Below are 19,130 nucleotides of genomic sequence, written 5' to 3' on the forward strand. Positions count from 1 at the left end.
AGCATCAACCATGAACCGGAGGGCACCCGAGCATAGAAATAGCAAGAAAGAAAGGAAAAAAAGCAAAAAAACCGCACGTAAAATCTAAAAAAAACGCAAACGGACAACGAAAAAGGGGGGTGCAACACGAGGACTTGCCAGGGGGTCACCCATCCTAGTACTACTCTCGCCCAAGCACGCTTAACTGCGGAGTTCTGATGGGATCCGGTGCATTAGTGCTGGTATGATCGCACCCGAAATACTATCCATGTTTATTGTTTTTATGTGTTACTAGACGCAGAACCTCCTTTGTTTTGGTACGCGGGGCGTGGGACCCACGTGACCGATCGGCTCCGTTCCAAAAATACGAAAAGCATCAACCATGAACCGGAGGGCACCCGAGCATAGAAATAGCAAGAAAGAAAGGAAAAAAAGCAAAAAAAAACCGCACGTAAAATCTAAAAAAACGCAAACGGACAACGAAAAAGGGGGGGTTCAACACGAGGACTTCCCAGGGGGTCACCCATCCTAGTACTACTCTCGCCCAAGCACGCTTAACTGCGGAGTTCTGATGGGATCCGGTGCATTAATGCTGGTATGATCACACCCGAAATACTAACCATGTTTATTGTTTTTATGTGTTACAAGACGCAGAACCTCCTTTGTTTTGGTACGCGGGGCGTGGGACCCACGTAACCGATCGGCTCCGTTCCAAAAATACGAAAAGCATCAACCATGAACCGGAGGGCACCCGAGCATAAAAATAGCAAGAAAGAAAGGAAAAAAAGCAAAAAAAACCGCACGTAAAATCTAAAAAAACGCAAACGGACAACGATAAAGGGGGGGTGCAACACGAGGACTTCCCAAGGGGTCACCCATCCTAGTACTACTCTCACCCAAGCACGCTTAACTGCGCAGTTCTGATGGGATCCGGTGCATTAGTGCTGGTATGATCGCACCCGAAATACTATCCATGTTTATTGTTTTTATGTGTTACAAGACGCAGAACCTCCTTTGTTTTGGTACGCGGGGCGTGGGACCCACGTAACCGATCGGCTCCGTTCCAAAAATACGAAAAGCATCAACCATGAACCGGAGGGCACCCGAGCATAAAAATAGCAAGAAAGAAAGGAAAAAAAGCAAAAAAAACCGCACGTAAAATCTAAAAAAACGCAAACGGACAACGATAAAGGGGGGTGCAACACGAGGACTTCCTAAGGGGTCACCCATCCTAGTACTACTCTCACCCAAGCACGCTTAACTGCGGAGTTCTGATGGGATCCGGTGCATTAGTGCTGGTATGATCGCACCCGAAATACTATCCATGTTTATTGTTTTTATGTGTTACAAGACGCAGAACCTCCTTTGTTTTGGTACGCGGGGCGTGGGACCCACGTGACTGATCGGCTCCGTTCCAAAAATACGAAAAGCATCAACCATGAACCGGAGGGCACCCGAGCATAGAAATAGCAAGAAAGAAAGGAAAAAAAGCAAAAAAACCGCACGTAAAATCTAAAAAAAACGCAAACGGACAACGAAAAAGGGGGGTGCAACACGAGGACTTGCCAGGGGGTCACCCATCCTAGTACTACTCTCGCCCAAGCACGCTTAACTGCGGAGTTCTGATGGGATCCGGTGCATTAGTGCTGGTATGATCGCACCCGAAATACTATCCATGTTTATTGTTTTTATGTGTTACTAGACGCAGAACCTCCTTTGTTTTGGTACGCGGGGCGTGGGACCCACGTGACCGATCGGCTCCGTTCCAAAAATACGAAAAGCATCAACCATGAACCGGAGGGCACCCGAGCATAGAAATAGCAAGAAAGAAAGGAAAAAAAGCAAAAAAAACCGCACGTAAAATCTAAAAAAACGCAAACGGACAACGAAAAAGGGGGGGTTCAACACGAGGACTTCCCAGGGGGTCACCCATCCTAGTACTACTCTCGCCCAAGCACGCTTAACTGCGGAGTTCTGATGGGATCCGGTGCATTAGTGCTGGTATGATCACACCCGAAATACTAACCATGTTTATTGTTTTTATGTGTTACAAGACGCAGAACCTCCTTTGTTTTGGTACGCGGGGCGTGGGACCCACGTAACCGATCGGCTCCGTTCCAAAAATACGAAAAGCATCAACCATGAACCGGAGGGCACCCGAGCATAAAAATAGCAAGAAAGAAAGGAAAAAAAGCAAAAAAAACCGCACGTAAAATCTAAAAAAACGCAAACGGACAACGATAAAGGGGGGGTGCAACACGAGGACTTCCCAAGGGGTCACCCATCCTAGTACTACTCTCACCCAAGCACGCTTAACTGCGCAGTTCTGATGGGATCCGGTGCATTAGTGCTGGTATGATCGCACCCGAAATACTATCCATGTTTATTGTTTTTATGTGTTACAAGACGCAGAACCTCCTTTGTTTTGGTACGCGGGGCGTGGGACCCACGTGACCGATCGGCTCCGTTCCAAAAATACGAAAAGCATCAACCATGAACCGGAGGGCACCTGAGCATAGAAATAGCAAGAAAGAAAGGAAAAAAAGCAAAAAAACCGCACGTAAAATCTAAAAAAAACGCAAACGGACAACGAAAAAGGGGGGTGCAACACGAGGACTTGCCAGGGGGTCACCCATCCTAGTACTACTCTCGCCCAAGCACGCTTAACTGCGGAGTTCTGATGGGATCCGGTGCATTAGTGCTGGTATGATCGCACCCGAAATACTATCCATGTTTATTGTTTTTATGTGTTACTAGACGCAGAACCTCCTTTGTTTTGGTACGCGGGGCGTGGGACCCACGTGACCGATCGGCTCCGTTCCAAAAATACGAAAAGCATCAACCATGAACCGGAGGGCACCCGAGCATAGAAATAGCAAGAAAGAACGGAAAAAAAGCAAAAAAAACCGCACGTAAAATCTAAAAAAACGCAAACGGACAACGAAAAAGGGGGGGGTTCAACACGAGGACTTCCCAGGGGGTCACCCATCCTAGTACTACTCTGGCCCAAGCACGCTTAACTGCGGAATTCTGATGGGATACGGTGCATTAGTGCTGGTATGATCGCACCCGAAATACTATGCATGTTTATTGTTTTTATGTGTTACAAGACGCAGAACCTCCTTTGTTTTGGTACGCGGGGCGTGGGACCCACGTGACCGATCGGCTCCGTTCCAAAAATACGAAAAGCATCAACCATGAACCGGAGGGCACCCGAGCATAGAAATAGCAAGAAAGAAAGGAAAAAAAGCAAAAAAAAAAACCGCACGTAAAATCTAAAAAAACGCAAACGGACAACGAAAAAGGGGGGGTGCAACACGAGGACTTCCCAGGGGGTCACCCATCCTAGTACTACTCTCGCCCAAGCACGCTTAACTGCGGAGTTCTGATGGGATCCGGTGCATTAGTGCTGGTATGATCGCACCCGAAATAGTATCCATGTTTATTGTTTTTATGTGTTACAAGACGCAGAACCTCCTTTGTTTTGGTACGCGGGGCGTGGGACCCACGTGACCGATCGGCTCCGTTCCAAAAATACAAAAAGCATCAACCATGAACCGGAGGGCACCCGAGCATAGAAATAGCAAGAAAAAAAGGAAAAAAAGCAAAAAAAACCGCACGTAAAATCTAAAAAAACGCAAACGGACAACAAAAAAGGGGGGGTGCAACACGAGGACTTCCCAGGGGGTCACCCATCCTAGTACTACTCTCGCCCAAGCACGCTTAACTGCGGAGTTCTGATGGGATCCGGTGCATTAGTGCTGGTATGATCGCACCCGAAATACTGTCCATGTTTATTGTTTTTATGTTTTACAAGACGCAGAACCTCCTTTGTTTTGGTACGCGGGGCGTGGGAGCCACGTGACCGATCGGCTCCGTTCCAAAAATACGAAAAGCATCAACCATGTACCGGAGGGCACCCGAGCATAGAAATAGCAAGAAAGAAAGGAAAAAAATCAAAAAAAAACAGCACGTAAAATCTAAAAAAACGCAAACGGACAACAAAAAACGGGGGTGCAACACGAGGACTTCCCAGGGGGTCACCCATCCTAGTACTACTCTCGCCCAAGCACGCTTAACTGCGGAGTTCTGATGGGATCCGGTGCATTAGTGCTGGTATGATCGCACCCGAAATACTATCCATGTTTATTGTTTTTAAGTGTTACAAGACGCAGAACCTCCTTTGTTTTGGTACGCGGGGCGTGGGACCCACGTGACCGATCGGCTCCGTTCCAAAAATACGAAAAGCATCAACCATGAACCGGAGGGCACCCGAGCATAGAAATAGCAAGAAAGAAAGGAAAAAAAGCAAAAAAAAACCGCACGTAAAATCTAAAAAAACGCAAACGGACAACGAAAAAGGGGGGTGCAACACGAGGACTTCCCAGGGGGTCACCCATCCTAGTACTACTCTCGCCCAAGCACGCTTAACTGCGGAGTTCAGATGGGATCCGGTGCATTAGTGCTGGTATGATCGCACCCGAAATAGTATCCATGTTTATTGTTTTTATGTGTTACAAGACGCAGAACCTCCTTTGTTTTGGTACGCGGGGCGTGGGACCCACGTGACCGATCGGCTCCGTTCCAAAAATACAAAAAGCATCAACCATGAACCGGAGGGCACCCGAGCATAGAAATAGCAAGAAAGCAAGGAAAAAAAGCAAAAAAAACCGCACGTAAAATCTAAAAAAACGCAAACGGACAACGAAAAAGGGGGGGGTGCAACACGAGGACTTCCCAGGGGGTCACCCATCCTAGTACTACTCTCGCCCAAGCACGCTTAACTGCGGAGTTCTGATGGGATCCGGTGCATTAGTGCTGGTATGATCGCACCCGAAATACTTTCCATGTTTATTGTTTTTATGTTTTACAAGACGCAGAACCTCCTTTGTTTTGGTACTCGGGGCGTGGGACCCACGTGACCGATCGGCTCCGTTCCAAAAATACGAAAAGCATCAACCATGTACCAGAGGGCACCCGAGCATAGAAATAGCAAGAAAGAAAGGAAAAAAAGCAAAAAAAAAACCGCACGTAAAATCTAAAAAAACGCAAACGGACAACGAAAAACGGGGGTGCAACACGAGGACTTCCCAGGGGGTCACCCATCCTAGTACTACTCTCGCCCAAGCACGCTTAACTGCGGAGTTCTGATGGGATCCGGTGCATTAGTGCTGGTATGATCGCACCCGAAATACTATCCATGTTTATTGTTTTTATGTGTTACAAGACGCAGAACCTCCTTTGTTTTGGTACGCGGGGCGTGGGACCCACGTGACCGATCGGCTCCGTTCCAAAAATACGAAAAGCATCAACCATGAACCGGAGGGCACCCGAGCATAGAAATAGCAAGAAAGAAAGGAAAAAAAGCAAAAAAAAACCGCACGTAAAATCTAAAAAAACGCAAACGGACAACGAAAAAGGGGGGGTGCAACACGAGGACTTCCCAGGGGGTCACCCATCCTAGTACTACTCTCGCCCAAGCACGCTTAACTGCGGAGTTCTGATGGGATCCGGTGCATTAGTGCTGGTATGATCGCACCCGAAATAGTATCCATGTTTATTGTTTTTATGTGTTACAAGACGCAGAACCTCCTTTGTTTTGGTACGCGGGGCGTGGGACCCACGTGACCGATCGGCTCCGTTCCAAAAATACAAAAAGCATCAACCATGAACCGGAGGGCACCCGAGCATAGAAATAGCAAGAAAGAAAGGAAAAAAAGCAAAAAAAACCGCACGTAAAATCTAAAAAAACGCAAACGGACAACGAAAAAGGGGGGGGGGGGGTGCAACACGAGGACTTCCCAGGGGGTCACCCATCCTAGTACTACTCTCGCCCAAGCACGCTTAACTGCGGAGTTCTGATGGGATCCGGTGCATTAGTGCTGGTATGATCGCACCCGAAATACTGTCCATGTTTATTGTTTTTATGTGTTACAAGACGCAGAACCTCCTTTGTTTTGGTACGCGGGGCGTGGGACCCACGTGACCGATCGGCTCCGTTCCAAAAATACGAAAAGCATCAACCATGTACCGGAGGGCACCCGAGCATAGAAATAGCAAGAAAGAAAGGAAAAAAAGCAAAAAAAAACCGCACGTAAAATCTAAAAAAACGCAAACGGACAACGAAAAACGGGGGTGCAACACGAGGACTTCCCAGGGGGTCACCCATCCTAGTAGTACTCTCGCCCAAGCACGCTTAACTGCAGAGTTCTGATGGGATCCGGTGCATTAGTGCTGGTATGATCGCACCCGAAATACCATCCATGTTTATTGTTTTTATGTGTTACAAGACGCAGAACCTCCTTTGTTTTGGTACGCGGGGCGTGGGACCCACGTGACCGATCGGCTCCGTTCCAAAAATACGAAAAGCATCAACCATGAACCGGAGGGCACCCGAGCATAGAAATAGCAAGAAAGAAAGGAAAAAAAGCAAAAAAAAACCGCACGTAAAATCTAAAAAAACGCAAACGGACAACGAAAAAGGGGGGGTGCAACACGAGGACTTCCCAGGGGGTCACCCATCCTAGTACTACTCTCGCCCAAGCACGCTTAACTGCGGAGTTCTGATGGGATCCGGTGCATTAGTGCTGGTATGATCGCACCCGAAATAGTATCCATGTTTATTGTTTTTATGTGTTACAAGACGCAGAACCTCCTTTGTTTTGGTACGCGGGGCGTGGGACCCACGTGACCGATCGGCTCCGTTCCAAAAATACAAAAAGCATCAACCATGAACCGGAGGGCACCCGAGCATAGAAATAGCAAGAAAGAAAGGAAAAAAAGCAAAAAAAACCGCACGTAAAATCTAAAAAAACGCAAACGGACAACGAAAAAGGGGGGGGGGGGGGTGCAACACGAGGACTTCCCAGGGGGTCACCCATCCTAGTACTACTCTCGCCCAAGCACGCTTAACTGCGGAGTTCTGATGGGATCCGGTGCATTAGTGCTGGTATGATCGCACCCGAAATACTGTCCATGTTTATTGTTTTTATGTGTTACAAGACGCAGAACCTCCTTTGTTTTGGTACGCGGGGCGTGGGACCCACGTGACCGATCGGCACCGTTCCAAAAATACGAAAAGCATCAACCATGTACCGGAGGGCACCCGAGCATAGAAATAGCAAGAAAGAAAGGAAAAAAAGCAAAAAAAAACCGCACGTAAAATCTAAAAAAACGCAAACGGACAACGAAAAACGGGGGTGCAACACGAGGACTTCCCAGGGGGTCACCCATCCTAGTACTACTCTCGCCCAAGCACGCTTAACTGCGGAGTTCTGATGGGATCCGGTGCATTAGTGCTGGTATGATCGCACCCGAAATACTATCCATGTTTATTGTTTTTATGTGTTACAAGACGCAGAACCTCCCTTGTTTTGGTACGCGGGGCGTGGGACCCACGTGACCGATCGGCTCCGTTCCAAAAATACGAAAAGCATCAACCATGAACCGGAGGGCACCCGAGCATAGAAATAGCAAGAAAGAAAGGAAAAAAAGCAAAAAAAAACCGCACGTAAAATCTAAAAAAACGCAAACGGACAACGAAAAACGGGGGTGCAACACGAGGACTTCCCAGGGGGTCACCCATCCTAGTACTACTCTCGCCCAAGCACGCTTAACTGCGGAGTTCTGATGGGATCCGGTGCATTAGTGCTGGTATGATCGCACCCGAAATACTATCCATGTTTATTGTTTTTATGTGTTACAAGACGCAGAACCTCCCTTGTTTTGGTACGCGGGGCGTGGGACCCACGTGACCGATCGGCTCCGTTCCAAAAATACGAAAAGCATCAACCATGAACCGGAGGGCACCCGAGCATAGAAATAGCAAGAAAGAAAGGAAAAAAAGCAAAAAAAACCGCACGTAAAATCTAAAAAAACGCAAACGGACAACGAAAAAGGGGGGGTGCAACACGAGGACTTCCCAGGGGGTCACCCATCCTAGTACTACTCTCGCCCAAGCACGCTTAACTGCGGAGTTCTGATGGGATCCGGTGCATTAGTGCTGGTATGATCGCACCCGAAATAGTATCCATGTTTATTGTTTTTATGTGTTACAAGACGCAGAACCTCCTTTGTTTTGGTACGCGGGGCGTGGGACCCACGTGACCGATCGGCTCCGTTCCAAAAATACAAAAAGCATCAACCATGAACCGGAGGGCACCCGAGCATAGAAATAGCAAGAAAGAAAGGAAAAAAAGCAAAAAAAAACCGCACGTAAAATCTAAAAAAACGCAAACGGACAACGAAAAAGGGGGGGGGGGGGGGGGGGGGTGCAACACGAGGACTTCCCAGGGGGTCACCCATCCTAGTACTACTCTCGCCCAAGCACGCTTAACTGCGGAGTTCTGATGGGATCCGGTGCATTAGTGCTGGTATGATCGCACCCGAAATACTGTCCATGTTTATTGTTTTTATGTGTTACAAGACGCAGAACCTCCTTTGTTTTGGTACGCGGGGCGTGGGACCCACGTGACCGATCGGCTCCGTTCCAAAAATACGAAAAGCATCAACCATGTACCGGAGGGCACCCGAGCATAGAAATAGCAAGAAAGAAAGGAAAAAAAGCAAAAAAAAACCGCACGTAAAATCTAAAAAAACGCAAACGGACAACGAAAAACGGGGGTGCAACACGAGGACTTCCCAGGGGGTCACCCATCCTAGTACTACTCTCGCCCAAGCACGCTTAACTGCGGAGTTCTGATGGGATCCGGTGCATTAGTGCTGGTATGATCGCACCCGAAATACTATCCATGTTTATTGTTTTTATGTGTTACAAGACGCAGAACCTCCCTTGTTTTGGTACGCGGGGCGTGGGACCCACGTGACCGATCGGCTCCGTTCCAAAAATACGAAAAGCATCAACCATGAACCGGAGGGCACCCGAGCATAGAAATAGCAAGAAAGAAAGGAAAAAAAGCAAAAAAAACCGCACGTAAAATCTAAAAAAACGCAAACGGACAACGAAAAAGGGGGGTGCAATACGAGGACTTCCCAAGGGGTCACCCATCCTAGTACTACTCTCGCCCAAGCACGCTTAACTGCGGAGTTCTGATGGGATCCGGTGCATTAGTGCTGGTATGATCGCACCCGAAATACTAACCATGTTTATTGTTTTTATGTGTTACAAGACGCAGAACCTCCTTTGTTTTGGTACGCGGGGCGTGGGACCCACGTAACCGATCGGCTCCGTTCCAAAAATACGAAAAGCATCAACCATGAACCGGAGGGCACCCGAGCATAAAAATAGCAAGAAAGAAAGGAAAAAAAGCAAAAAAAACCGCACGTAAAATCTAAAAAAACGCAAACGGACAACGATAAAGGGGGGGTGCAACACGAGGACTTCCCAAGGGGTCACCCATCCTAGTACTACTCTCACCCAAGCACGCTTAACTGCGGAGTTCTGATGGGATCCGGTGCATTAGTGCTGGTATGATCGCACCCGAAATACTATCCATGTTTATTGTTTTTATGTGTTACAAGACGCAGAACCTCCTTTGTTTTGGTACGCGGGGCGTGGGACCCACGTGACCGATCGGCTCCGTTCCAAAATTACGAAAAGCATCAACCATGAACCGGAGGGCACCCGAGCATAGAAATAGCAAGAAAGAAAGGAAAAAAAGCAAAAAAACCGCACGTAAAATCTAAAAAAAACGCAAACGGACAACGAAAAAGGGGGGTGCAACACGAGGACTTGCCAGGGGGTCACCCATCCTAGTACTACTCTCGCCCAAGCACGCTTAACTGCGGAGTTCTGATGGGATCCGGTGCATTAGTGCTGGTATGATCGCACCCGAAATACTATCCTTGTTTATTGTTTTTATGTGTTACTAGACGCAGAACCTCCTTTGTTTTGGTACGCGGGGCGTGGGACCCACGTGACCGATCGGCTCCGTTCCAAAAATACGAAAAGCATCAACCATGAACCGGAGGGCACCCGAGCATCGAAATAGCAAGAAAGAACGGAAAAAAAGCAAAAAAAACCGCACGTAAAATCTAAAAAAACGCAAACGGACAACGAAAAAGGGGGGGTGCAACACGAGGACTTCCCAGGGGGTCACCCATCCTAGTACTACTCTCGCCCAAGCACGCTTAACTGCGGAGTTCTGATGGGATCCGGTGCATTAGTGCTGGTATGATCGCACCCGAAATAGTATCCATGTTTATTGTTTTTATGTGTTACAAGACGCAGAACCTCCTTTGTTTTGGTACGCGGGGCGTGGGACCCACGTGACCGATCGGCTCCGTTCCAAAAATACAAAAAGCATCAACCATGAACCGGAGGGCACCCGAGCATAGAAATAGCAAGAAAGAAAGGAAAAAAAGCAAAAAAAACCGCACGTAAAATCTAAAAAAAACGCAAACGGACAACGAAAAAGGGGGGGGGGGGGGGTGCAACACGAGGACTTGCCAGGGGGTCACCCATCCTAGTACTACTCTCGCCCAAGCACGCTTAACTGCGGAGTTCTGATGGGATCCGGTGCATTAGTGCTGGTATGATCGCACCCGAAATACTATCCATGTTTATTGTTTTTATGTGTTACTAGACGCAGAACCTCCTTTGTTTTGGTACGCGGGGCGTGGGACCCACGTGACCGATCGGCTCCGTTCCAAAAATACGAAAAGCATCAACCATGAACCGGAGGGCACCCGAGCATAGAAATAGCAAGAAAGAACGGAAAAAAAGCAAAAAAAACCGCACGTAAAATCTAAAAAAACGCAAACGGACAACGAAAAAGGGGGGGGTTCAACACGAGGACTTCCCAGGGGGTCACCCATCCTAGTACTACTCTGGCCCAAGCACGCTTAACTGCGGAGTTCTGATGGGATACGGTGCATTAGTGCTGGTATGATCGCACCCGAAATACTATGCATGTTTATTGTTTTTATGTGTTACAAGACGCAGAACCTCCTTTGTTTTGGTACGCGGGGCGTGGGACCCACGTGACCGATCGGCTCCGTTCCAAAAATACGAAAAGCATCAACCATGAACCGGAGGGCACCCGAGCATAGAAATAGCAAGAAAGAAAGGAAAAAAAGCAAAAAAAAAAAAACCGCACGTAAAATCTAAAAAAACGCAAACGGACAAAGAAAAAAGGGGGGGTGCAACATGAGGACTTCCCAGGGGGTCACCCATCCTAGTACTACTCTCGCCCAAGCACGCTTAACTGCGGAGTTCTGATGGGATCCGGTGCATTAGTGCTGGTATGATCGCACCCGAAATACTATCCATGTTTATTGTTTTTATGTGTTACAAGACGCAGAACCTCCTTTGTTTTGGTACGCGGGGCGTGGGACCCACGTGACCGATCGGCTCCGTTCCAAAAATACAAAAAGCATCAACCATGAACCGGAGGGCACCCGAGCATAGAAATAGCAAGAAAGCAAGGAAAAAAAGCAAAAAAAACCGCACGTAAAATCTAAAAAAACGCAAACGGACAACGAAAAAGGGGGGGTGCAACACGAGGACTTCCCAGGGGGTCACCCATCCTAGTACTACTCTCGCCCAAGCACGCTTAACTGCGGAGTTCTGATGGGATCCGGTGCATTAGTGCTGGTATGATCGCACCCGAAATACTTTCCATGTTTATTGTTTTTATGTTTTACAAGACGCAGAACCTCCTTTGTTTTGGTACTCGGGGCGTGGGACCCACGTGACCGATCGGCTCCGTTCCAAAAATACGAAAAGCATCAACCATGTACCAGAGGGCACCCGAGCATAGAAATAGCAAGAAAGAAAGCAAAAAAAGCAAAAAAAAACCGCACGTAAAATCTAAAAAAACGCAAACGGACAACGAAAAACGGGGGTGCAACACGAGGACTTCCCAGGGGGTCACCCATCCTAGTACTACTCTCGCCCAAGCACGCTTAACTGCGGAGTTCTGATGGGATCCGGTGCATTAGTGCTGGTATGATCGCACCCGAAATACTGTCCATGTTTATTGTTTTTATGTTTTACAAGACGCAGAACCTCCTTTGTTTTGGTACGCGGGGCGTGGGAGCCACGTGACCGATCGGCTCCGTTCCAAAAATACGAAAAGCATCAACCATGTACCGGAGGGCACCCGAGCATAGAAATAGCAAGAAAGAAAGGAAAAAAATCAAAAAAAAACAGCACGTAAAATCTAAAAAAACGCAAACGGACAACGAAAAACGGGGGTGCAACACGAGGACTTCCCAGGGGGTCACCCATCCTAGTACTACTCTCGCCCAAGCACGCTTAACTGCGGAGTTCTGATGGGATCCGGTGCATTAGTGCTGGTATGATCGCACCCGAAATACTATCCATGTTTATTGTTTTTATGTGTTACAAGACGCAGAACCTCCTTTGTTTTGGTACGCGGGGCGTGGGACCCACGTGACCGATCGGCTCCGTTCCAAAAATACGAAAAGCATCAACCATGAACCGGAGGGCACCCGAGCATAGAAATAGCAAGAAAGAAAGGAAAAAAAGCAAAAAAAAACCGCACGTAAAATCTAAAAAAACGCAAACGGACAACGAAAAAGGGGGGTGCAACACGAGGACTTCCCAGGGGGTCACCCATCCTAGTACTACTCTCGCCCAAGCACGCTTAACTGCGGAGTTCAGATGGGATCCGGTGCATTAGTGCTGGTATGATCGCACCCGAAATAGTATCCATGTTTATTGTTTTTATGTGTTACAAGACGCAGAACCTCCTTTGTTTTGGTACGCGGGGCGTGGGACCCACGTGACCGATCGGCTCCGTTCCAAAAATACAAAAAGCATCAACCATGAACCGGAGGGCACCCGAGCATAGAAATAGCAAGAAAGCAAGGAAAAAAAGCAAAAAAAACCGCACGTAAAATCTAAAAAAACGCAAACGGACAACGAAAAAGGGGGGGTGCAACACGAGGACTTCCCAGGGGGTCACCCATCCTAGTACTACTCTCGCCCAAGCACGCTTAACTGCGGAGTTCTGATGGGATCCGGTGCATTAGTGCTGGTATGATCGCACCCGAAATACTTTCCATGTTTATTGTTTTTATGTTTTACAAGACGCAGAACCTCCTTTGTTTTGGTACTCGGGGCGTGGGACCCACGTGACCGATCGGCTCCGTTCCAAAAATACGAAAAGCATCAACCATGTACCAGAGGGCACCCGAGCATAGAAATAGCAAGAAAGAAAGGAAAAAAAGCAAAAAAAAACCGCACGTAAAATCTAAAAAAACGCAAACGGACAACGAAAAACGGGGGTGCAACACGAGGACTTCCCAGGGGGTCACCCATCCTAGTACTACTCTCGCCCAAGCACGCTTAACTGCGGAGTTCTGATGGGATCCGGTGCATTAGTGCTGGTATGATCGCACCCGAAATACTATCCATGTTTATTGTTTTTATGTGTTACAAGACGCAGAACCTCCTTTGTTTTGGTACGCGGGGCGTGGGACCCACGTGACCGATCGGCTCCGTTCCAAAAATACGAAAAGCATCAACCATGAACCGGAGGGCACCCGAGCATAGAAATAGCAAGAAAGAAAGGAAAAAAAGCAAAAAAAAACCGCACGTAAAATCTAAAAAAACGCAAACGGACAACGAAAAATGGGGGGTGCAACACGAGGACTTCCCAGGGGGTCACCCATCCTAGTACTACTCTCGCCCAAGCACGCTTAACTGCGGAGTTCTGATGGGATCCGGTGCATTAGTGCTGGTATGATCGCACCCGAAATAGTATCCATGTTTATTGTTTTTATGTGTTACAAGACGCAGAACCTCCTTTGTTTTGGTACGCGGGGCGTGGGACCCACGTGACCGATCGGCTCCGTTCCAAAAATACAAAAAGCATCAACCATGAACCGGAGGGCACCCGAGCATAGAAATAGCAAGAAAGAAAGGAAAAAAAGCAAAAAAAACCGCACGTAAAATCTAAAAAAACGCAAACGGACAACGAAAAAGGGGGGGGGGGGGGTGCAACACGAGGACTTCCCAGGGGGTCACCCATCCTAGTACTACTCTCGCCCAAGCACGCTTAACTGCGGAGTTCTGATGGGATCCGGTGCATTAGTGCTGGTATGATCGCACCCGAAATACTGTCCATGTTTATTGTTTTTATGTGTTACAAGACGCAGAACCTCCTTTGTTTTGGTACGCGGGGCGTGGGACCCACGTGACCGATCGGCTCCGTTCCAAAAATACGAAAAGCATCAACCATGTACCGGAGGGCACCCGAGCATAGAAATAGCAAGAAAGAAAGGAAAAAAAGCAAAAAAAAACCGCACGTAAAATCTAAAAAAACGCAAACGGACAACGAAAAACGGGGGTGCAACACGAGGACTTCCCAGGGGGTCACCCATCCTAGTACTACTCTCGCCCAAGCACGCTTAACTGCGGAGTTCTGATGGGATCCGGTGCATTAGTGCTGGTATGATCGCACCCGAAATACCATCCATGTTTATTGTTTTTATGTGTTACAAGACGCAGAACCTCCTTTGTTTTGGTACGCGGGGCGTGGGACCCACGTGACCGATCGGCTCCGTTCCAAAAATACGAAAAGCATCAACCATGAACCGGAGGGCACCCGAGCATAGAAATAGCAAGAAAGAAAGGAAAAAAAGCAAAAAAAAACCGCACGTAAAATCTAAAAAAACGCAAACGGACAACGAAAAAGGGGGGGTGCAACACGAGGACTTCCCAGGGGGTCACCCATCCTAGTACTACTCTCGCCCAAGCACGCTTAACTGCGGAGTTCTGATGGGATCCGGTGCATTAGTGCTGGTATGATCGCACCCGAAATAGTATCCATGTTTATTGTTTTTATGTGTTACAAGACGCAGAACCTCCTTTGTTTTGGTACGCGGGGCGTGGGACCCACGTGACCGATCGGCTCCGTTCCAAAAATACAAAAAGCATCAACCATGAACCGGAGGGCACCCGAGCATAGAAATAGCAAGAAAGAAAGAAAAAAAAGCAAAAAAAACCGCACGTAAAATCTAAAAAAACGCAAACGGACAACGAAAAAGGGGGGTGCAACACGAGGACTTCCCAGGGGGTCACCCATCCTAGTACTACTCTCGCCCAAGCACGCTTAACTGCGGAGTTCAGATGGGATCCGGTGCATTAGTGCTGGTATGATCGCACCCGAAATAGTATCCATGTTTATTGTTTTTATGTGTTACAAGACGCAGAACCTCCTTTGTTTTGGTACGCGGGGCGTGGGACCCACGTGACCGATCGGCTCCGTTCCAAAAATACAAAAAGCATCAACCATGAACCGGAGGGCACCCGAGCATAGAAATAGCAAGAAAGCAAGGAAAAAAAGCAAAAAAAACCGCACGTAAAATCTAAAAAAACGCAAACGGACAACGAAAAAGGGGGGGTGCAACACGAGGACTTCCCAGGGGGTCACCCATCCTAGTACTACTCTCGCCCAAGCACGCTTAACTGCGGAGTTCTGATGGGATCCGGTGCATTAGTGCTGGTATGATCGCACCCGAAATACTTTCCATGTTTATTGTTTTTATGTTTTACAAGACGCAGAACCTCCTTTGTTTTGGTACTCGGGGCGTGGGACCCACGTGACCGATCGGCTCCGTTCCAAAAATACGAAAAGCATCAACCATGTACCAGAGGGCACCCGAGCATAGAAATAGCAAGAAAGAAAGGAAAAAAAGCAAAAAAAAACCGCACGTAAAATCTAAAAAAACGCAAACGGACAACGAAAAACGGGGGTGCAACACGAGGACTTCCCAGGGGGTCACCCATCCTAGTACTACTCTCGCCCAAGCACGCTTAACTGCGGAGTTCTGATGGGATCCGGTGCATTAGTGCTGGTATGATCGCACCCGAAATACTATCCATGTTTATTGTTTTTATGTGTTACAAGACGCAGAACCTCCTTTGTTTTGGTACGCGGGGCGTGGGACCCACGTGACCGATCGGCTCCGTTCCAAAAATACGAAAAGCATCAACCATGAACCGGAGGGCACCCGAGCATAGAAATAGCAAGAAAGAAAGGAAAAAAAGCAAAAAAAAACCGCACGTAAAATCTAAAAAAACGCAAACGGACAACGAAAAATGGGGGGTGCAACACGAGGACTTCCCAGGGGGTCACCCATCCTAGTACTACTCTCGCCCAAGCACGCTTAACTGCGGAGTTCTGATGGGATCCGGTGCATTAGTGCTGGTATGATCGCACCCGAAATAGTATCCATGTTTATTGTTTTTATGTGTTACAAGACGCAGAACCTCCTTTGTTTTGGTACGCGGGGCGTGGGACCCACGTGACCGATCGGCTCCGTTCCAAAAATACAAAAAGCATCAACCATGAACCGGAGGGCACCCGAGCATAGAAATAGCAAGAAAGAAAGGAAAAAAAGCAAAAAAAACCGCACGTAAAATCTAAAAAAACGCAAACGGACAACGAAAAAGGGGGGGGGGGGGGTGCAACACGAGGACTTCCCAGGGGGTCACCCATCCTAGTACTACTCTCGCCCAAGCACGCTTAACTGCGGAGTTCTGATGGGATCCGGTGCATTAGTGCTGGTATGATCGCACCCGAAATACTGTCCATGTTTATTGTTTTTATGTGTTACAAGACGCAGAACCTCCTTTGTTTTGGTACGCGGGGCGTGGGACCCACGTGACCGATCGGCTCCGTTCCAAAAATACGAAAAGCATCAACCATGTACCGGAGGGCACCCGAGCATAGAAATAGCAAGAAAGAAAGGAAAAAAAGCAAAAAAAAACCGCACGTAAAATCTAAAAAAACGCAAACGGACAACGAAAAACGGGGGTGCAACACGAGGACTTCCCAGGGGGTCACCCATCCTAGTACTACTCTCGCCCAAGCACGCTTAACTGCGGAGTTCTGATGGGATCCGGTGCATTAGTGCTGGTATGATCGCACCCGAAATACCATCCATGTTTATTGTTTTTATGTGTTACAAGACGCAGAACCTCCTTTGTTTTGGTACGCGGGGCGTGGGACCCACGTGACCGATCGGCTCCGTTCCAAAAATACGAAAAGCATCAACCATGAACCGGAGGGCACCCGAGCATAGAAATAGCAAGAAAGAAAGGAAAAAAAGCAAAAAAAAACCGCACGTAAAATCTAAAAAAACGCAAACGGACAACGAAAAAGGGGGGGTGCAACACGAGGACTTCCCAGGGGGTCACCCATCCTAGTACTACTCTCGCCCAAGCACGCTTAACTGCGGAGTTCTGATGGGATCCGGTGCATTAGTGCTGGTATGATCGCACCCGAAATAGTATCCATGTTTATTGTTTTTATGTGTTACAAGACGCAGAACCTCCTTTGTTTTGGTACGCGGGGCGTGGGACCCACGTGACCGATCGGCTCCGTTCCAAAAATACAAAAAGCATCAACCATGAACCGGAGGGCACCCGAGCATAGAAATAGCAAGAAAGAAAGAAAAAAAAGCAAAAAAAACCGCACGTAAAATCTAAAAAAACGCAAACGGACAACGAAAAAGGGGGGTGCAACACGAGGACTTCCCAGGGGGTCACCCATCCTAGTACTACTCTCGCCCAAGCACGCTTAACTGCGGAGTTCAGATGGGATCCGGTGCATTAGTGCTGGTATGATCGCACCCGAAATAGTATCCATGTTTATTGTTTTTATGTGTTACAAGACGCAGAACCTCCTTTGTTTTGGTACGCGGGGCGTGGGACCCACGTGACCGATCGGCTCCGTTCCAAAAATACAAAAAGCATCAACCATGAACCGGAGGGCACCCGAGCATAGAAATAGCAAGAAAGCAAGGAAAAAAAGCAAAAAAAACCGCACGTAAAATCTAAAAAAACGCAAACGGACAACGAAAAAGGGGGGGTGCAACACGAGGACTTCCCAGGGGGTCACCCATCCTAGTACTACTCTCGCCCAAGCACGCTTAACTGCGGAGTTCTGATGGGATCCGGTGCATTAGTGCTGGTATGATCGCACCCGAAATACTTTCCATGTTTATTGTTTTTATGTTTTACAAGACGCAGAACCTCCTTTGTTTTGGTACTCGGGGCGTGGGACCCACGTGACCGATCGGCTCCGTTCCAAAAATACGAAAAGCATCAACCATGTACCAGAGGGCACCCGAGCATAGAAATAGCAAGAAAGAAAGGAAAAAAAGCAAAAAAAAACCGCACGTAAAATCTAAAAAAACGCAAACGGACAACGAAAAACGGGGGTGCAACACGAGGACTTCCCAGGGGGTCACCCATCCTAGTACTACTCTCGCCCAAGCACGCTTAACTGCGGAGTTCTGATGGGATCCGGTGCATTAGTGCTGGTATGATCGCACCCGAAATACTATCCATGTTTATTGTTTTTATGTGTTACAAGACGCAGAACCTCCTTTGTTTTGGTACGCGGGGCGTGGGACCCACGTGACCGATCGGCTCCGTTCCAAAAATACGAAAAGCATCAACCATGAACCGGAGGGCACCCGAGCATAGAAATAGCAAGAAAGAAAGGAAAAAAAGCAAAAAAAAACCGCACGTAAAATCTAAAAAAACGCAAACGGACAACGAAAAAGGGGGGGTGCAACACGAGGACTTCCCAGGGGGTCACCCATCCTAGTACTACTCTCGCCCAAGCACGCTTAACTGCGGAGTTCTGATGGGATCCGGTGCATTAGTGCTGGTATGATCGCACCCGAAATAGTATCCATGTTTATTGTTTTTATGTGTTACAAGACGCAGAACCTCCTTTGTTTTGGTACGCGGGGCGTGGGACCCACGTGACCGATCGGCTCCGTTCCAAAAATACAAAAAGCATCAACCATGAACCGGAGGGCACCCGAGCATAGAAATAGCAAGAAAGAAAGGAAAAAAAGCAAAAAAAACCGCACGTAAAATCTAAAAAAACGCAAACGGACAACGAAAAAGGGGGGGGGGGGGGGTGCAACACGAGGACTTCCCAGGGGGTCACCCATCCTAGTACTACTCTCGCCCAAGCACGCTTAACTGCGGAGTTCTGATGGGATCCGGTGCATTAGTGCTGGTATGATCGCACCCGAAATACTGTCCATGTTTATTGTTTTTATGTGTTACAAGACGCAGAACCTCCTTTGTTTTGGTACGCGGGGCGTGGGACCCACGTGACCGATCGGCTCCGTTCCAAAAATACGAAAAGCATCAACCATGTACCGGAGGGCACCCGAGCATAGAAATAGCAAGAAAG

The 19,130-nt window shown here is 48.0% G+C and overlaps 54 non-coding genes across 54 annotated transcripts; all 54 read right to left on the reverse strand.

Moving 5' to 3' along the window:
- Positions 1-116: 116 nt before the first annotated feature.
- On the reverse strand, positions 117-235 carry LOC128130743 (5S ribosomal RNA). The gene has a single exon (XR_008228666.1). It is a non-coding gene; the product is annotated as a 5S ribosomal RNA (ribosomal RNA).
- Positions 236-469: 234 nt separating this feature from the next.
- Positions 470-588, reverse strand: LOC128130913 (5S ribosomal RNA). Its single transcript, XR_008228836.1, has one exon. It is a non-coding gene; the product is annotated as a 5S ribosomal RNA (ribosomal RNA).
- Positions 589-821: 233 nt separating this feature from the next.
- Positions 822-940, reverse strand: LOC128130995 (5S ribosomal RNA). Its single transcript, XR_008228922.1, has one exon. It is a non-coding gene; the product is annotated as a 5S ribosomal RNA (ribosomal RNA).
- A 232-nt stretch (positions 941-1,172) lies between these two features.
- LOC128130772 (5S ribosomal RNA) lies at positions 1,173-1,291 on the reverse strand. The gene has a single exon (XR_008228695.1). It is a non-coding gene; the product is annotated as a 5S ribosomal RNA (ribosomal RNA).
- A 232-nt stretch (positions 1,292-1,523) lies between these two features.
- On the reverse strand, positions 1,524-1,642 carry LOC128130745 (5S ribosomal RNA). The gene has a single exon (XR_008228668.1). It is a non-coding gene; the product is annotated as a 5S ribosomal RNA (ribosomal RNA).
- Positions 1,643-1,875: 233 nt separating this feature from the next.
- LOC128130821 (5S ribosomal RNA) lies at positions 1,876-1,994 on the reverse strand. The gene has a single exon (XR_008228743.1). It is a non-coding gene; the product is annotated as a 5S ribosomal RNA (ribosomal RNA).
- A 233-nt stretch (positions 1,995-2,227) lies between these two features.
- On the reverse strand, positions 2,228-2,346 carry LOC128130996 (5S ribosomal RNA). Its single transcript, XR_008228923.1, has one exon. It is a non-coding gene; the product is annotated as a 5S ribosomal RNA (ribosomal RNA).
- A 232-nt stretch (positions 2,347-2,578) lies between these two features.
- Positions 2,579-2,697, reverse strand: LOC128130746 (5S ribosomal RNA). The gene has a single exon (XR_008228669.1). It is a non-coding gene; the product is annotated as a 5S ribosomal RNA (ribosomal RNA).
- Positions 2,698-2,931: 234 nt separating this feature from the next.
- Positions 2,932-3,050, reverse strand: LOC128131181 (5S ribosomal RNA). The gene has a single exon (XR_008229112.1). It is a non-coding gene; the product is annotated as a 5S ribosomal RNA (ribosomal RNA).
- Positions 3,051-3,286: 236 nt separating this feature from the next.
- LOC128131864 (5S ribosomal RNA) lies at positions 3,287-3,405 on the reverse strand. The gene has a single exon (XR_008229781.1). It is a non-coding gene; the product is annotated as a 5S ribosomal RNA (ribosomal RNA).
- Positions 3,406-3,638: 233 nt separating this feature from the next.
- LOC128131865 (5S ribosomal RNA) lies at positions 3,639-3,757 on the reverse strand. The gene has a single exon (XR_008229782.1). It is a non-coding gene; the product is annotated as a 5S ribosomal RNA (ribosomal RNA).
- Positions 3,758-3,990: 233 nt separating this feature from the next.
- On the reverse strand, positions 3,991-4,109 carry LOC128131866 (5S ribosomal RNA). The gene has a single exon (XR_008229783.1). It is a non-coding gene; the product is annotated as a 5S ribosomal RNA (ribosomal RNA).
- A 233-nt stretch (positions 4,110-4,342) lies between these two features.
- LOC128129503 (5S ribosomal RNA) lies at positions 4,343-4,461 on the reverse strand. Its single transcript, XR_008227395.1, has one exon. It is a non-coding gene; the product is annotated as a 5S ribosomal RNA (ribosomal RNA).
- Positions 4,462-4,695: 234 nt separating this feature from the next.
- Positions 4,696-4,814, reverse strand: LOC128131867 (5S ribosomal RNA). The gene has a single exon (XR_008229784.1). It is a non-coding gene; the product is annotated as a 5S ribosomal RNA (ribosomal RNA).
- Positions 4,815-5,048: 234 nt separating this feature from the next.
- On the reverse strand, positions 5,049-5,167 carry LOC128131868 (5S ribosomal RNA). The gene has a single exon (XR_008229785.1). It is a non-coding gene; the product is annotated as a 5S ribosomal RNA (ribosomal RNA).
- A 234-nt stretch (positions 5,168-5,401) lies between these two features.
- On the reverse strand, positions 5,402-5,520 carry LOC128131870 (5S ribosomal RNA). The gene has a single exon (XR_008229787.1). It is a non-coding gene; the product is annotated as a 5S ribosomal RNA (ribosomal RNA).
- A 239-nt stretch (positions 5,521-5,759) lies between these two features.
- LOC128131871 (5S ribosomal RNA) lies at positions 5,760-5,878 on the reverse strand. The gene has a single exon (XR_008229788.1). It is a non-coding gene; the product is annotated as a 5S ribosomal RNA (ribosomal RNA).
- Positions 5,879-6,111: 233 nt separating this feature from the next.
- Positions 6,112-6,230, reverse strand: LOC128130786 (5S ribosomal RNA). The gene has a single exon (XR_008228709.1). It is a non-coding gene; the product is annotated as a 5S ribosomal RNA (ribosomal RNA).
- A 234-nt stretch (positions 6,231-6,464) lies between these two features.
- Positions 6,465-6,583, reverse strand: LOC128131873 (5S ribosomal RNA). Its single transcript, XR_008229789.1, has one exon. It is a non-coding gene; the product is annotated as a 5S ribosomal RNA (ribosomal RNA).
- A 240-nt stretch (positions 6,584-6,823) lies between these two features.
- On the reverse strand, positions 6,824-6,942 carry LOC128131874 (5S ribosomal RNA). The gene has a single exon (XR_008229790.1). It is a non-coding gene; the product is annotated as a 5S ribosomal RNA (ribosomal RNA).
- Positions 6,943-7,175: 233 nt separating this feature from the next.
- Positions 7,176-7,294, reverse strand: LOC128131875 (5S ribosomal RNA). Its single transcript, XR_008229791.1, has one exon. It is a non-coding gene; the product is annotated as a 5S ribosomal RNA (ribosomal RNA).
- Positions 7,295-7,527: 233 nt separating this feature from the next.
- On the reverse strand, positions 7,528-7,646 carry LOC128131876 (5S ribosomal RNA). The gene has a single exon (XR_008229792.1). It is a non-coding gene; the product is annotated as a 5S ribosomal RNA (ribosomal RNA).
- Positions 7,647-7,879: 233 nt separating this feature from the next.
- On the reverse strand, positions 7,880-7,998 carry LOC128131877 (5S ribosomal RNA). Its single transcript, XR_008229793.1, has one exon. It is a non-coding gene; the product is annotated as a 5S ribosomal RNA (ribosomal RNA).
- A 248-nt stretch (positions 7,999-8,246) lies between these two features.
- On the reverse strand, positions 8,247-8,365 carry LOC128131878 (5S ribosomal RNA). The gene has a single exon (XR_008229795.1). It is a non-coding gene; the product is annotated as a 5S ribosomal RNA (ribosomal RNA).
- Positions 8,366-8,598: 233 nt separating this feature from the next.
- LOC128131879 (5S ribosomal RNA) lies at positions 8,599-8,717 on the reverse strand. Its single transcript, XR_008229796.1, has one exon. It is a non-coding gene; the product is annotated as a 5S ribosomal RNA (ribosomal RNA).
- A 232-nt stretch (positions 8,718-8,949) lies between these two features.
- LOC128129661 (5S ribosomal RNA) lies at positions 8,950-9,068 on the reverse strand. Its single transcript, XR_008227582.1, has one exon. It is a non-coding gene; the product is annotated as a 5S ribosomal RNA (ribosomal RNA).
- A 233-nt stretch (positions 9,069-9,301) lies between these two features.
- On the reverse strand, positions 9,302-9,420 carry LOC128130472 (5S ribosomal RNA). Its single transcript, XR_008228397.1, has one exon. It is a non-coding gene; the product is annotated as a 5S ribosomal RNA (ribosomal RNA).
- A 232-nt stretch (positions 9,421-9,652) lies between these two features.
- On the reverse strand, positions 9,653-9,771 carry LOC128130747 (5S ribosomal RNA). The gene has a single exon (XR_008228670.1). It is a non-coding gene; the product is annotated as a 5S ribosomal RNA (ribosomal RNA).
- A 233-nt stretch (positions 9,772-10,004) lies between these two features.
- On the reverse strand, positions 10,005-10,123 carry LOC128131880 (5S ribosomal RNA). The gene has a single exon (XR_008229797.1). It is a non-coding gene; the product is annotated as a 5S ribosomal RNA (ribosomal RNA).
- A 242-nt stretch (positions 10,124-10,365) lies between these two features.
- LOC128130748 (5S ribosomal RNA) lies at positions 10,366-10,484 on the reverse strand. The gene has a single exon (XR_008228671.1). It is a non-coding gene; the product is annotated as a 5S ribosomal RNA (ribosomal RNA).
- A 234-nt stretch (positions 10,485-10,718) lies between these two features.
- Positions 10,719-10,837, reverse strand: LOC128131152 (5S ribosomal RNA). Its single transcript, XR_008229083.1, has one exon. It is a non-coding gene; the product is annotated as a 5S ribosomal RNA (ribosomal RNA).
- A 239-nt stretch (positions 10,838-11,076) lies between these two features.
- Positions 11,077-11,195, reverse strand: LOC128130623 (5S ribosomal RNA). Its single transcript, XR_008228546.1, has one exon. It is a non-coding gene; the product is annotated as a 5S ribosomal RNA (ribosomal RNA).
- A 233-nt stretch (positions 11,196-11,428) lies between these two features.
- LOC128131882 (5S ribosomal RNA) lies at positions 11,429-11,547 on the reverse strand. Its single transcript, XR_008229799.1, has one exon. It is a non-coding gene; the product is annotated as a 5S ribosomal RNA (ribosomal RNA).
- A 233-nt stretch (positions 11,548-11,780) lies between these two features.
- LOC128131883 (5S ribosomal RNA) lies at positions 11,781-11,899 on the reverse strand. Its single transcript, XR_008229800.1, has one exon. It is a non-coding gene; the product is annotated as a 5S ribosomal RNA (ribosomal RNA).
- Positions 11,900-12,132: 233 nt separating this feature from the next.
- Positions 12,133-12,251, reverse strand: LOC128131884 (5S ribosomal RNA). Its single transcript, XR_008229801.1, has one exon. It is a non-coding gene; the product is annotated as a 5S ribosomal RNA (ribosomal RNA).
- A 233-nt stretch (positions 12,252-12,484) lies between these two features.
- Positions 12,485-12,603, reverse strand: LOC128129506 (5S ribosomal RNA). Its single transcript, XR_008227403.1, has one exon. It is a non-coding gene; the product is annotated as a 5S ribosomal RNA (ribosomal RNA).
- A 233-nt stretch (positions 12,604-12,836) lies between these two features.
- LOC128131885 (5S ribosomal RNA) lies at positions 12,837-12,955 on the reverse strand. The gene has a single exon (XR_008229802.1). It is a non-coding gene; the product is annotated as a 5S ribosomal RNA (ribosomal RNA).
- A 233-nt stretch (positions 12,956-13,188) lies between these two features.
- LOC128131886 (5S ribosomal RNA) lies at positions 13,189-13,307 on the reverse strand. Its single transcript, XR_008229803.1, has one exon. It is a non-coding gene; the product is annotated as a 5S ribosomal RNA (ribosomal RNA).
- Positions 13,308-13,541: 234 nt separating this feature from the next.
- On the reverse strand, positions 13,542-13,660 carry LOC128131887 (5S ribosomal RNA). The gene has a single exon (XR_008229804.1). It is a non-coding gene; the product is annotated as a 5S ribosomal RNA (ribosomal RNA).
- A 240-nt stretch (positions 13,661-13,900) lies between these two features.
- Positions 13,901-14,019, reverse strand: LOC128131888 (5S ribosomal RNA). The gene has a single exon (XR_008229805.1). It is a non-coding gene; the product is annotated as a 5S ribosomal RNA (ribosomal RNA).
- Positions 14,020-14,252: 233 nt separating this feature from the next.
- Positions 14,253-14,371, reverse strand: LOC128131889 (5S ribosomal RNA). The gene has a single exon (XR_008229806.1). It is a non-coding gene; the product is annotated as a 5S ribosomal RNA (ribosomal RNA).
- Positions 14,372-14,605: 234 nt separating this feature from the next.
- Positions 14,606-14,724, reverse strand: LOC128131890 (5S ribosomal RNA). Its single transcript, XR_008229807.1, has one exon. It is a non-coding gene; the product is annotated as a 5S ribosomal RNA (ribosomal RNA).
- A 232-nt stretch (positions 14,725-14,956) lies between these two features.
- Positions 14,957-15,075, reverse strand: LOC128129509 (5S ribosomal RNA). Its single transcript, XR_008227411.1, has one exon. It is a non-coding gene; the product is annotated as a 5S ribosomal RNA (ribosomal RNA).
- Positions 15,076-15,308: 233 nt separating this feature from the next.
- Positions 15,309-15,427, reverse strand: LOC128131891 (5S ribosomal RNA). Its single transcript, XR_008229808.1, has one exon. It is a non-coding gene; the product is annotated as a 5S ribosomal RNA (ribosomal RNA).
- Positions 15,428-15,660: 233 nt separating this feature from the next.
- LOC128131893 (5S ribosomal RNA) lies at positions 15,661-15,779 on the reverse strand. The gene has a single exon (XR_008229810.1). It is a non-coding gene; the product is annotated as a 5S ribosomal RNA (ribosomal RNA).
- A 234-nt stretch (positions 15,780-16,013) lies between these two features.
- On the reverse strand, positions 16,014-16,132 carry LOC128131894 (5S ribosomal RNA). Its single transcript, XR_008229811.1, has one exon. It is a non-coding gene; the product is annotated as a 5S ribosomal RNA (ribosomal RNA).
- A 240-nt stretch (positions 16,133-16,372) lies between these two features.
- LOC128131895 (5S ribosomal RNA) lies at positions 16,373-16,491 on the reverse strand. The gene has a single exon (XR_008229812.1). It is a non-coding gene; the product is annotated as a 5S ribosomal RNA (ribosomal RNA).
- Positions 16,492-16,724: 233 nt separating this feature from the next.
- On the reverse strand, positions 16,725-16,843 carry LOC128131896 (5S ribosomal RNA). The gene has a single exon (XR_008229813.1). It is a non-coding gene; the product is annotated as a 5S ribosomal RNA (ribosomal RNA).
- A 234-nt stretch (positions 16,844-17,077) lies between these two features.
- LOC128131897 (5S ribosomal RNA) lies at positions 17,078-17,196 on the reverse strand. Its single transcript, XR_008229814.1, has one exon. It is a non-coding gene; the product is annotated as a 5S ribosomal RNA (ribosomal RNA).
- Positions 17,197-17,428: 232 nt separating this feature from the next.
- On the reverse strand, positions 17,429-17,547 carry LOC128129510 (5S ribosomal RNA). The gene has a single exon (XR_008227431.1). It is a non-coding gene; the product is annotated as a 5S ribosomal RNA (ribosomal RNA).
- Positions 17,548-17,780: 233 nt separating this feature from the next.
- On the reverse strand, positions 17,781-17,899 carry LOC128131898 (5S ribosomal RNA). The gene has a single exon (XR_008229815.1). It is a non-coding gene; the product is annotated as a 5S ribosomal RNA (ribosomal RNA).
- A 233-nt stretch (positions 17,900-18,132) lies between these two features.
- LOC128131899 (5S ribosomal RNA) lies at positions 18,133-18,251 on the reverse strand. Its single transcript, XR_008229816.1, has one exon. It is a non-coding gene; the product is annotated as a 5S ribosomal RNA (ribosomal RNA).
- A 234-nt stretch (positions 18,252-18,485) lies between these two features.
- On the reverse strand, positions 18,486-18,604 carry LOC128131900 (5S ribosomal RNA). Its single transcript, XR_008229817.1, has one exon. It is a non-coding gene; the product is annotated as a 5S ribosomal RNA (ribosomal RNA).
- Positions 18,605-18,845: 241 nt separating this feature from the next.
- LOC128131901 (5S ribosomal RNA) lies at positions 18,846-18,964 on the reverse strand. Its single transcript, XR_008229818.1, has one exon. It is a non-coding gene; the product is annotated as a 5S ribosomal RNA (ribosomal RNA).
- Between the last annotated feature and the right edge of the window lie 166 nt (positions 18,965-19,130).

Source organism: Lactuca sativa, chromosome 1 (assembly GCF_002870075.4).
Source record: "Lactuca sativa cultivar Salinas chromosome 1, Lsat_Salinas_v11, whole genome shotgun sequence".
Classification (NCBI taxonomy): domain Eukaryota; kingdom Viridiplantae; phylum Streptophyta; class Magnoliopsida; order Asterales; family Asteraceae; genus Lactuca; species Lactuca sativa.